The sequence below is a fragment of the Haemorhous mexicanus genome, chromosome 5 (assembly GCF_027477595.1).
Source record: "Haemorhous mexicanus isolate bHaeMex1 chromosome 5, bHaeMex1.pri, whole genome shotgun sequence".
In the NCBI taxonomy this organism is placed as follows: domain Eukaryota; kingdom Metazoa; phylum Chordata; class Aves; order Passeriformes; family Fringillidae; genus Haemorhous; species Haemorhous mexicanus.
In genome coordinates, this window is record NC_082345.1 from 76,513,783 (window position 1) to 76,524,931 (window position 11,149).

The following is an 11,149-nucleotide window of genomic DNA, read 5'->3' on the forward strand; positions in this document are numbered from 1 at the left end:
CAGAGTGAGATATGATGGCTTATTTTGTTCAGTGATGCAGCTGTCCACGAGGGCCAGGTCAGCTGGGACAGCCCTTGCTGTTGTTTTTTGTCTCTCAGTGAAGGAAAAGTCACCTGGCTTTCCCATGTGGCATTGACTGAGGCTGTGAAGTGCAATCCAGAGCCGGTGCACGGGGCTGTGGTGTTTGGTGTGCAGACAACATTCCAGCCTGTCTGTTCTGGGGTTGAATGTGCGTTTCCTCAGTTACTTGGACTGGGAAAAGGCCAAGAGGGTGGTGGAAAGTGTTTTCTCCCAGGCCTGGACAGCCTCAAGGCAGGGATGTTTTTTTGAATGTTTGCTGTCTTTCTTTTCCCAGCCCAGGGCTGAGGTGGTGTTCTCTGAACTGGGATGTGGAATGAGGAGGTCTCTGTTGGGAAGGTAGGAGAAAGTGACACACCTAACTGGCGTGCCTGGATGGGCAGAGAAATGTGATATTGGCAATACGTGTTAATGGGTATTTAATCAATGCAGAGGTGCCAATGTGGCTCAGACGCCGGTAGTTCAGAACAGAGAGGAGACGGGGCTGACAGACACTGGCGCTGGATGCTTGGGCATGGCTGGAGATGAGCAGCTGGACCTCCCTCCAGGCTGTTTTGGGTGTGGATTTGGGTCCTGCCTGGCCACGGAAGCGTGTGGCAGCTGGAGAGTGGGCAGGTTTGGGGGCTGTGCTGCCCCAGCCTCTTTAGTTCTTGTCCCTGGTTGTCCCCTTTCAGCGGAAAAGCATCCCTGCTTGGCTGGTTGTTCCCTGCAAACAGCCTGAGGTTCCTCGGCATTGGCGTGACCCACTGGCATTGTCACCTGCCCTTGGCACAGTCGGCGGAGCTGCCCGCAGCGGGAGCAGCCAGCAGGAGGAGGCAGCCGCTCTTTGCGGGGAGGTGAGAGGCGCGGGGGCCGGGGCTGCGAGCACGGGCTGCCGGGCAGGGCAGAATTCTTCCCAGGGGGAATTTCAGCTCCCCGCAGCTCTCGGTGGGTGCTGCATGGACTCCGGGCTCAGCCAGGTGGGAGGTAGAGGTTGTGTTCATGTTCCCGGGAACTCTTTTCCCATCTGCTGGGACAAACTGCCTAGAGAATGACATTTCTGACAGTCCGGTCCTACCCGCGTCTGCTGGAAAAGGGCGGGGGTGGAGAGGCAAAGGCCGGAGTTCCTTTGGGATGATGGAGTTGTGGTGTTTGGCTGTGCCGAGAGGAGCAGGAATTCAGAGAGATTATGCTGGCCAGAACATTCGTGCAAGAACCTAAGGGAGATGAGAGTGGAATATCCATGGATAATCTAGCCATGAGAGGGCAGTGAGACACAGTTTATGGTGAAAGCCGTGCATTCAGAAATTACTTCAAAACTCCCCCGACTCGGCTCCACCGTGGAACAAATAAATACAAAGGTTTGCTCCTGCTCTTGCTGGGTGGAGAAATTAGTCCAAACCCAAGATGCTTTTACAGCACAGGTGGGAAAGATTGTAAATATAAACAGCGCAGCTCCGTGTGTGCCTTGTGATTGCAGTCATAATATCTATCTATTACATATATCCTATGTAATATGCACTAAATATAGCAGATATTTTAATAAATATAATACAATATAAAGTTATTATAGATGTTATTCATAAAATATTATAAATTCATGTTATCCTATTACAGTTGATGCTTGCATTGAATATATAATATTTCCCTGCCAATTACTGAAGGAAAACATCCGGAGTCAAGTAACTACTGCAACAGGTACCCAGAGAGATTGAGGGATCTGCATCCTTGGAGATATTCCAAACTGAAAGGCCCTGGGAGCACAGGCCCCTGCAGAGGTCCTGGCCTGCGTATGTGACTGATCTTAGATGACTAGGAGCACTGCATCCATCCAATAAAGTCTAAGTAATTAGTCCTAAATTGCACATGCCAAGCAGATTGCAGAAGTCTTCTGCCATCTGTGTTTCTCTGATGCATTTCAGGTAGTTTGTGACGTGAGTTGTGAATGAAAGGAGGAAGGATGAAGACATTAAAAGATCAAAGATTTGGTGTTAAATCCTCCCTGCTCAGTCCATGCCAGTGCATTCCCCATTAATCATCAATACACTTTGTGCCCCTCTGTAAGCAAATTATCAGGGTGGTTAAATGCAACTAAGGTGACAATATTTAGAGTTTCCCAGGTCTTATCCTCCAAGCCATACCCAGGTAGGTCTCCAGACTTTGCAAGGCTGAGCACAGGATGAGCTCCCGTGTGAGCTGGACTAACCAAGCAATGAGGTCAGAGTAGGATAATGGGGCAAACTGAGCTCTGCTACAAGGAAATGTCATGTTGATAAATGCAACTGCAACGTTTTTTATAAACAAAATTAAACTTCATTTGCTTCACAGTAGCTAATGTGCCGTTAATTCAAACCCCACAGAAGAACTCACTGGACACAGTTAATAGTCAGCAGAGCAGATAGGCCAGGCTTTGAAAGCATTTAATATTCACTGAAGTGCTGCTTGTATCCAATTATAACTCACTACTTGCCATCTTAATAATTTAAATCTGTCCACTCTTTAGAGAGGAAAAAAATGCTCTAATCAAAGACATGAATGCACCTTTTGCTTTTGACAGCATCAAATTAAAACTAAATGGTAGATCTTGAATGAATTACTTTGAAAGAATAAAGGCATTAATGAGGTAATTTCATTATAGAGGCTCATCCAAGCCTATGTGAAAACAAGGGAAGTAAATGGAGAGGAAAGCTGCCGAGGAAATTAGGGTTCCTTCCACACTAATTAATGTTTGGGGGCATTTAGTACAGGCACCAAATTAACTGCTCCAAAGAACGCCATTGACAAAAAAAAAAAAAGACATTGTTGCCCTGCCATGTAATTAGAAGACAGTACAAGCAGAACACTTAATGAGTATAAAGCCGGCCTTTAACTTATTCTGCCCAGCTTCTGAAAACATGCCTTTGTAGAGGCCTAAGTTTAAGGAAGCACTGGGCGTACAATATAGGATTGTTTAGGTCCTTCTGGTCGCTGAGCTGTAAACAGGTAGCCCTGAATGACCGACTCTGAGACTCCTGGGAGGCCTGGCTTCCCAGAAAAAAAAGAAAAAAAAAAAAAAAAAAGAAAAAAAAAAAAAGTCTTAAATGCACCCAGAAAGAAGCAAAAAAAGGTGAATAGGCCCAGCCCGGCAGAGCCAGTACAGCGAATGCTCACCGCTGTCTTAAGTGATTACATGATGTTGTACCACCCCCTCTCATTGAGTTATCTTTACACTGCTTTTGTCTCCTCTAATTGAAGCTGATGAGGTGCTAATTGGTTGCTTTTTTAAAAAAGCACTACTTAACCACTGGCAAACAGAGTAAGACAGCGTGAGTGGAGTTAATGAGGGCTTAGCAAAAAAAAAAAAAAAAAAAAAAAAAAAAAAAAAAAAAAAAAAAAAAAAAAAAAAAAACCAAAAAACCAAAACCACCCCACCAAAACCAACCGTCCTCAAAACCCAAATCAACTCCTCTTGTTCGAAACTAAACCGAGGAGGGAAATGACTGCATGAAAGAAATAGCTATGAGGGTTTGAGTTTTGGGAGAGAAAGGGACTCTTCCAGCACTAAATGAATGCCCACATTTTGGCCAGCGTCCTTGGCATTCTCTTTTTTTTTTCTTTTCTATTTTTAATTTAAAGTTCTGCCATCAGAGTATTAAACCTGTTGTCACTACAGCTGGAGCCAGAGGTCCGGCCTTTGCCATATGCAAATTAATTTTCTAAAAAACGGGTTAGCATAATATTAAATACTCAGTATTTCCCATGTATTCTGTAGGTGGGTTGATACCAGCTCCTGGTTTTCAAGACCAATTCTGTAGTTCCCAGCTACTGAGAGTATTCTGAGTGCTAAAGGAGAGTACAAAAAGGCCTTGCAGTATTGCTGGTGTTGCCTGGCAAGACACAGAAATAATTCTGTGAGCTTTTTGAAGGTGACACTGCAAATGCTTGTGTTAAACACAATACTCTCATATTTTGGAATTTTTTTATATCCAGTCTAGGACACGTGTAGGCACAGGATGCTTTTTCAGGCTGTTTGTCCAAGTAAGCAACACTTTTAGGCCTCAGGAAGAGGCTGCCCTATGATGACAGGTTCGGAATCTCTGGCAGGGGCTCAGGACAAACAGTCAGCTTTCTAAATTCTTCAAAATCCAGCAGCTAAGCAGTTTCCTATGGGATGAAAAGAGGAAAGTGGAGCTAAAACTCCTCCAGTCAGCTCAAGAACACAATGAACTTTTCAGTAAGACAATTTTGATTATCTGTTTATGTAGATGAGCAATAAAGTGTCAGGGCTCCTACTTTCCTCACTTCTTTTTTTTTTTAACCTGTGTATAGAAAACTCAATCAGTATACAAACCGCGAGTTCCTTGGGTTTGTGTTTACACTTGGTAACTTGTAGCTCTATTCACATTCTAAACTGGATTCTTTTCACTTTAATGCATGGTCACTTATTTTCTTTTGGTTGTCAGGAAAACGCGGGATCTCTTGCTGGCTGCTAGAAAGAAATTTCCTAGCGAACAAAGTTACAACCAGTTCCTCCAAACGGGTGCCCATAGCCATCCAGCTGTAAAACAGCCAAGAAAGATGCAAAACTGGTAAACCCTGCTTTTTCCGGCAGACACAGAGAGCAATTCAGTGGTTGCAGAGCTCCCGGAGTGCCACGTGCCAAATCACCTTTGTCATCAGCATTGCCTTTGCTAGAGTAGAACATCTTTTGGTTTGTTTCTGGTGGGACCTGATTGCATTTTCAGGCCATCTCATCTGTGGCTTCTACCATCAGGGGCCAATAAACCTCATCTTTGACCTCAGAGGGAATTTGGCAGCTATCCCTGCAGGAGAGGTGGCAGATGGCACTGTATCCATCAGTCACTGACATCAATAAAGCTGGAGAAAGCAAGCAAGCAAGCAGCAGAAGAGAGGCTGGGAAGTCCTCTTTCCTGCTGCTTTGTCTCATAGTTTGAAAACGGCTTTTCCTCAATTTTGGTCACTCTAGAAATGTTAGTTCAATAAGAATTCACATGGGGTAATGTTTAATAGGTTTACAAATTTCATTTGGAGGCAAAAAACACAAGGGGTGATAGCAAAGAATTTGGTGCGGGTGTGTCAGGGGGTCTATTTTCCCCGGGGTTCCACGGGTTTCTTTGTAGTGTTTTCAAGAGCTTTTCTCAGTAAAACTCAGTTGAAGGGGACATCCCCATACTTATTCCTTTGGTTACCAAACCCACTGAGAACTCCTTCCTGCTCACATACAGAAATAGAGAAAAGTGGCAGTGATGTGCTTGCACTAAAAATGGAATTATCTGGATGGTTCTCTGTTCATCAAGAGATGCATTAGGGATCATGCCCTATACTGCCCTCCCCACCGAGACTGGGACATATAGGGCTTTAGAGAAACAACAAGGACATGGAAACTTGAGCAGAGCTGAGGGAAGACCTAGAGTCAGCAGAGAGAGAAATGTGCTAGAGAAAGAAATCAGCAAAGGTAGGGAGGGGAGATAAAACAAGGGAGATAACAAAAGTGTAGCAGAGGTGAGTCTGGGCTAGACATCTGACAAGTGACAGGGACTTTTCACACAACCAGAAGTGAGGCAGCAGTGAGAAACTGGGTGGTTCAAACTGTGCTGAGAATCACATCAGCAGCTCATCCAGAGCCTGCAGTGCAGAAGCCAAAGTTCAAAGGCGGGGGTGCTCCCATGGTTTTTATGGCTCACTTCTCGGTCATTCTATTAAAGAGAGTCTAAATTTGACAACTCCTAATGTTCAAAGAGGTTTAGATGGTTTAAAATCTGTTCAGCTCATCCCTGTTTGAGATAAACATGGCCCAATTGTTCATTTTAATAAAATTCAAATAAAAAAGAGCCATCCATCACCACAGAAGGACATGTTAGAAAGGGGTCTCTCACTGAAGAGGAAAGTGAAGATGGTGCGGCTTGATTCCATCTCAGATGACCTGACTCTGGTCACTATCAAACCAGTAATTGCCACCTTGAAGCTTCTACAGGCCAAAGTTGAAATAAGGCATTTGATTTTCCCAAGCACGTTAAGCTCTTTGCAGTTCCTTTAGTGGATTTAGCACCCAATTGATGCATCCTTTTGAAATCTAGGCTTTTTTATGAAGTGGCCTGTGGAAGGCATGATGCCCTTTAATTGATGCCCAGCTATTATTTGCAAGATTTAGCCTTGATCCAGGAATAAGTATCAAGTTGTGTCTCAAAAAAATATCAACCAAAAAACCTGTGATGGCATCCTCAAAAATCCTGTGTAGAGAGGCTACAGCCTTGTTGGCCCTCTCGCCAGGTATTTGGCAGTTGGAAGAAAAGCAAAATATCCCCTAATATTTTGCATAAATTCTCCTTGCTGCTGTTCAAACCTTCAACTTATTTAAGACTATTACTTTTTTTTTTTTTCCTTCTGGCTACTTGTGAGTAAGGAAGGTAAATTCCCTTCTGGATGTTTGTTTGTTAGCTTGGTTTGGGTGTTTTTTTGTTGGTGGCTTTTTTGTGTGTTGTTTTGTTTTTGAATATTGTGAGCGGTTCAGGTTTTGCCAGCTCACCTTCAGCACAGTTACCCTTAACTGAAAGTCCTACAGTTCCTGTTTGAGAGAGCAGAGTGTTTCAATTTCCACTGTGCAAACAGGTGGCCTAATGTAAAATCACCTGCTTTTATTCCAAGGCTACACAGAAGAAAAAGAGAGATCAGCCGACCTCTAAAATTGCCCTGATTTATACATCCACATATTTTGAAAAAGCGTAGCACAAAATTAGAGGTGCCTGTGTTCCTGCCACAAGAACACCCCAGCCTTACAGAATATCCTGTGATTGTCCCAAAAAGCAGAGAATGCCTGTCTGTTTTAAAGAAAGCTTTGAAATGTGCCTGTGCAATTCTTTCTCTCACAGAGCTATGGTCCAAGCGAACTTAGAAAGCGGCAGGTATTTAATAATTGGTCATCTCCAATTTCTATACTCTAATATTCTTCAAGCACAGCAATATCATTCCCAACTGTTCCTTAGGCATACAGAACAAAACAATGCAAGAATCCATTTTGAAAACATTAACGTGTTTTACTAAATCCATCTATTTTGCTACAGATTTGGCCACTTTATCCATGCGCATGGTATTTGTGTGTGAGATCTGCCGTGTCAAATGCCCCGAGGGATTAATTCCCAGAGTCTAAAGTCCCAGGAGTGGATTGCGTCCGGAGCTCTAGGAAGAGCCGTCTTGCTTTTCAGTGCGCTAAATCCCCCAGGGCGATTCCACAGGCAGCAACCTCCGGGCAGGACTAACCTCGGGAGGAAAAGAGCACGCAGCACAGGGTGAGTGTGTCAGCAGCGGCAGCTGACGCACACAGCGACACCTTCACACTGGGAAGTCACGAAATCCATCCGTGCTGACTGAAGTATTTCGGGCTTGTCGAGCGTCATTGTTTTGGACTTCTCCTGACCTCACTTAGCAGAACGGTGGCACCGCCTGTAAGCTTTTTCTTCAGTATTTGCCCGATAAGTAGCCCTGTAGGCATTTGTTTTCTCTCATCAAATCATTAAATGGTAATGCAGTTGTTAGTTCGCCTTGCCCAGTTCGAATACATTTTGCAGCCAGAAACCATTCCCAGTTCATTAAGTGCCTGACCTCAGTATTAACACCCCCTCTGCTCGGGTTGCCTTGGAAACAAAGCTTCCTGTGCGTAATCCAAGCTTATCTAGCTCTTTATCCTACATGTGACCCTTAATTACTTGCTAAATTAGAATGGTTTTCTGAAAATCACAAGAGGAGGTTAATATGTTCTTCCAGAGCTGGTCAAGCTAAGATGACACCAAATTCACAGGGAATTCAAATTCCATGATCCCTGAAGGCGTCTCTTTCAGAAGGAAGATGAACTTTCCCAATGGGAGGCAGTGTGCCATGATAATGCTCCTGTCACTCACTTTCCTTGCCCTGCTTGTCCAGACCCAGCTTAATCCAGTGTGAACAACGGAGTAAGTAAATATCAGGTTGATTAATTACGGTGCAAGATTCAGTAACCACTTGTCTTCTGTAATTAACATTGTAATTGAAATTAAATAATACACTTTCACACACAGATTGCTGGCCCAGGAGGAGGAGCGAGGGAGAATCCGCAAGGCTATGACAGAGAGATGAAGCACAGAAAAACAGGGCTCAATATATTGTCTTTTTAAAATTGTGATACATCTGAAGAAATTCTTCTGTAAAAAAAAAAAAAGGTTTTTTTAAAAACCTGGATTGATGATCTTAGAGTTCTTTTCCAACCTTAATAATTTTACTATTCTAAAAAGAAAAATTGTTACTTCCAGATGTCTTGGAGTAGTGATTAAATCGGGCTGGTTGGTGAAGAACGGCTTAAAATTTCTGAAAGTCCACCTTCCCTTCACTGATTTGATAAACAGAAATAACAAGAAAAAGTAAGGCTCTCTAAGATGCCCAGTGCTTTTCCTATCCATTGTTTCGCGGGGCAGCTCAAGGACAGTGAGTCTTTGGTTTCAATGAGTGGCTTTATAAAGCTGTGCTAAGGCTCAAATGCTAAGGCACGGCGTCAGCAAAAATCAAAAGTAAAATCCTCTGTGACTTCCACACAGCATTTAATTAACTGCACATATATTAAAGCACAGCCAGTGCAAAAACCCAGTCTGTTTCAGCATTCCCATCTATTGTGACACAGGAAATAATTCTGCCTGTGTGCAAAGGCTTGCTTTCAGGGATATTTATAAAAATTATGGACTGGTCACTGAGATGGGAGGAGACCAGACAGGCCTTGCATTTCTACTCAAAATCTTCAAGTTCAACACAAGATACCTCAAAAGTTTATTAGCATAAGCGGAGCTTCTCCCCACACTTTTTAGGAGTTCACTCACTGGAGCTTCATTTGTTTTCCTTTTTTCTCCTCTGCCCTTTCCAGTGTGGGCTTGTTAATGTGTCCAAATGCTCAGAGCTCTGGAGGCTGAAGGAGAGATTTGTAGTTGCTGTGCGTTCACAGGGATTTTGACTTCCCTGATAAGACCTATGGGAAATATCATGGGATTTTTATAAGAATAATGATAGAGAAATTATACTAACTACTTCCAGACAGAATTTGAGACAATGAAGGTATTTCATTTATTATGATTGTACAGAATTATGATTATACAGATTATCAAACTGCCAGTGCAGGCAGTTCCTGCCAATCCAATTGTGTTTCAGGCCAGTGAGCCATTCTCTGTTCTCTTTGTTGAGCCCTGTTACTGGCTTTGAATTCAAATGTAATTTTCAGGACAGAATTCAAGAAGTTCTTTCAAATAGGAAACATTTTTGTTTCCTCTAGTGAGCTCATGTAGCAAAACAATTTGTGGAGACTTACCTTGAAGAGTCTAAGCTGCTAATATCTATAATTTTGGGAGTCTCTAGATGTTTTCCTGCATGTCACAGTGGATTGGAGGGCAGGTTTCCATGCCTGGGAAGAAGACTTTTAAAGGAGTTTCCATTTTCAAAGGAGGTTTTACAAATCCTCCATGCACAATTGCTAAGACAGTGTCTATGCCAATGCCTCTAAATGGCAAAATTTCAGCCTGCTCTCACATGTGTGGGTGAGTGGGTAAGACGGAATTGTTTTGAGGCTTGTGCTTTTGGTTTTCTAGTCTCCTTCAGCGTGGTTCTGGTATTTCATAGGCATAAATTCTGAGGTTACTGGCAAATCGAGGAAGCAGACAGGAGAGGGCCCCATGCTGCTCTGCTTGGACCTCTGAGGCACACACCATTTTATCCTCCTGAAGTAATTCCAGAATTTTACCGCAAAAATTACTTTCTACATCTTTAAAGAACAGAAAAACAGCTGAGTTTTCTGTGCCTAGAAAGCTGCCAAGAAGAGACTCCCAATTTCCTTGACATCTCAAACATATATGCTCTAAAAAAGCAAAATTGATTCATAAATCAGGGATGGTTTAGAATATTGTTGGATGGAAGACACTATACAAAACAAAACATCAAACACTTATTTCTCTGTAGAAACAAGAATCCTCAATATATTTATATGTAGCCATTCTAAAATTTATCTCAGAAACATTTTGCTTGCCAAGTTTCATCTGGTCATATATTTGCTTACTCTTTCGTGTAGCTGAAAAAGAAGTGAGAATGCAAGGTTTTACTTTCACCCATGCTGAAGAAAATGTGTGCCATTTTAGAAAAAGAACTTGATCTCTCCCAAATGCCTCCAAGGTCATCCTATTTTTTAGCAGACTCTGAAACCTATTTACTGAGTCTGAGATTGTTCATACTTGCAGATTAAGAGGAAAAGAAGAGATGTCAGAATCAAATGGATATGGAAAATGTAGAACAAAACCCAAGGGTGTAAATAAACTGAAAAAGAAAAACACTCCTGATAATTATTTTCTTCTCCAATAAGGCTGTAAGACAGGCTGAAAACGAAGAGAATGGAAAAGGAAGCTCTTAACTGTTGGTTCAGCGCTTGGTTTAACTCTGAGACAAGCCCTGCCCCGCTCTGTGACGCTGCACACTGACAAACAGCCGTGTTTCTCATCTTGGCAGTGTCGGGGCTCTCCCCACCTGTCACCACTGTCACCTGACACGGCTGGGGCCTGCCTGTCACCTGAGCTTTGTTTGGCTCACCTCTGCGGAAGGTTGGTCTCGCATGTTGGGAGAAACAGTGCGGATTTTCCTGCGGGACTTCTGACTACTCCGCAAATGAACTGAAAAGAGCCCCTGGAAGTGCCGTCTTCGCTAAGAAAGTAATATTGAGGAGAACGAACGGGGTATTTATCTTTTAGACAACCTGTGCACTGTTAGCAGCTCGCAGCTGTCTGAGAGGCTGCACGAACGTGGCTAACCCGCACACCAGCTCACAGCGCACATCCCCTCGGACCCGGGGCAGCTCGGAAATTCACCAGGAGGGACAGGGATCAAGGCCACGCTGCGACCGTGCCCGGTAACCGACGGCCGGCCCCCGGCCCGCCCTCAGCCCGGCCCCCGGCCCGCCCTCAGCCCGGCCCCCGGCCCGCCCTCAGCCCGGCCCCCGGCCCGCCCTCAGCCCGGCCCCGCTCCTCGCCCTCACCTCGGTCCCGCCTCGGTCCCGCCTCTCTCCCCGCCCCTCACGCGCCCGCCCCCGCGCTCGTCC

General features: G+C 44.1%; 1 long non-coding RNA gene across 2 annotated transcripts; it reads right to left on the bottom strand.

Annotated features, from left to right (window-relative positions):
- Positions 1–7,070: 7,070 nt before the first annotated feature.
- LOC132327979 (uncharacterized) lies at positions 7,071–11,014 on the bottom strand. 2 transcript variants are annotated; one of them, XR_009486662.1, is made up of 2 exons: positions 8,898–11,014; positions 7,071–8,231 (listed from the first exon to the last, which is right to left on the bottom strand). It is a non-coding gene; the product is annotated as an uncharacterized LOC132327979 (long non-coding RNA). The 2 variants fall into 2 exon arrangements; XR_009486663.1 differs by having other exon boundaries at positions 8,839–11,014.
- Between the last annotated feature and the right edge of the window lie 135 nt (positions 11,015–11,149).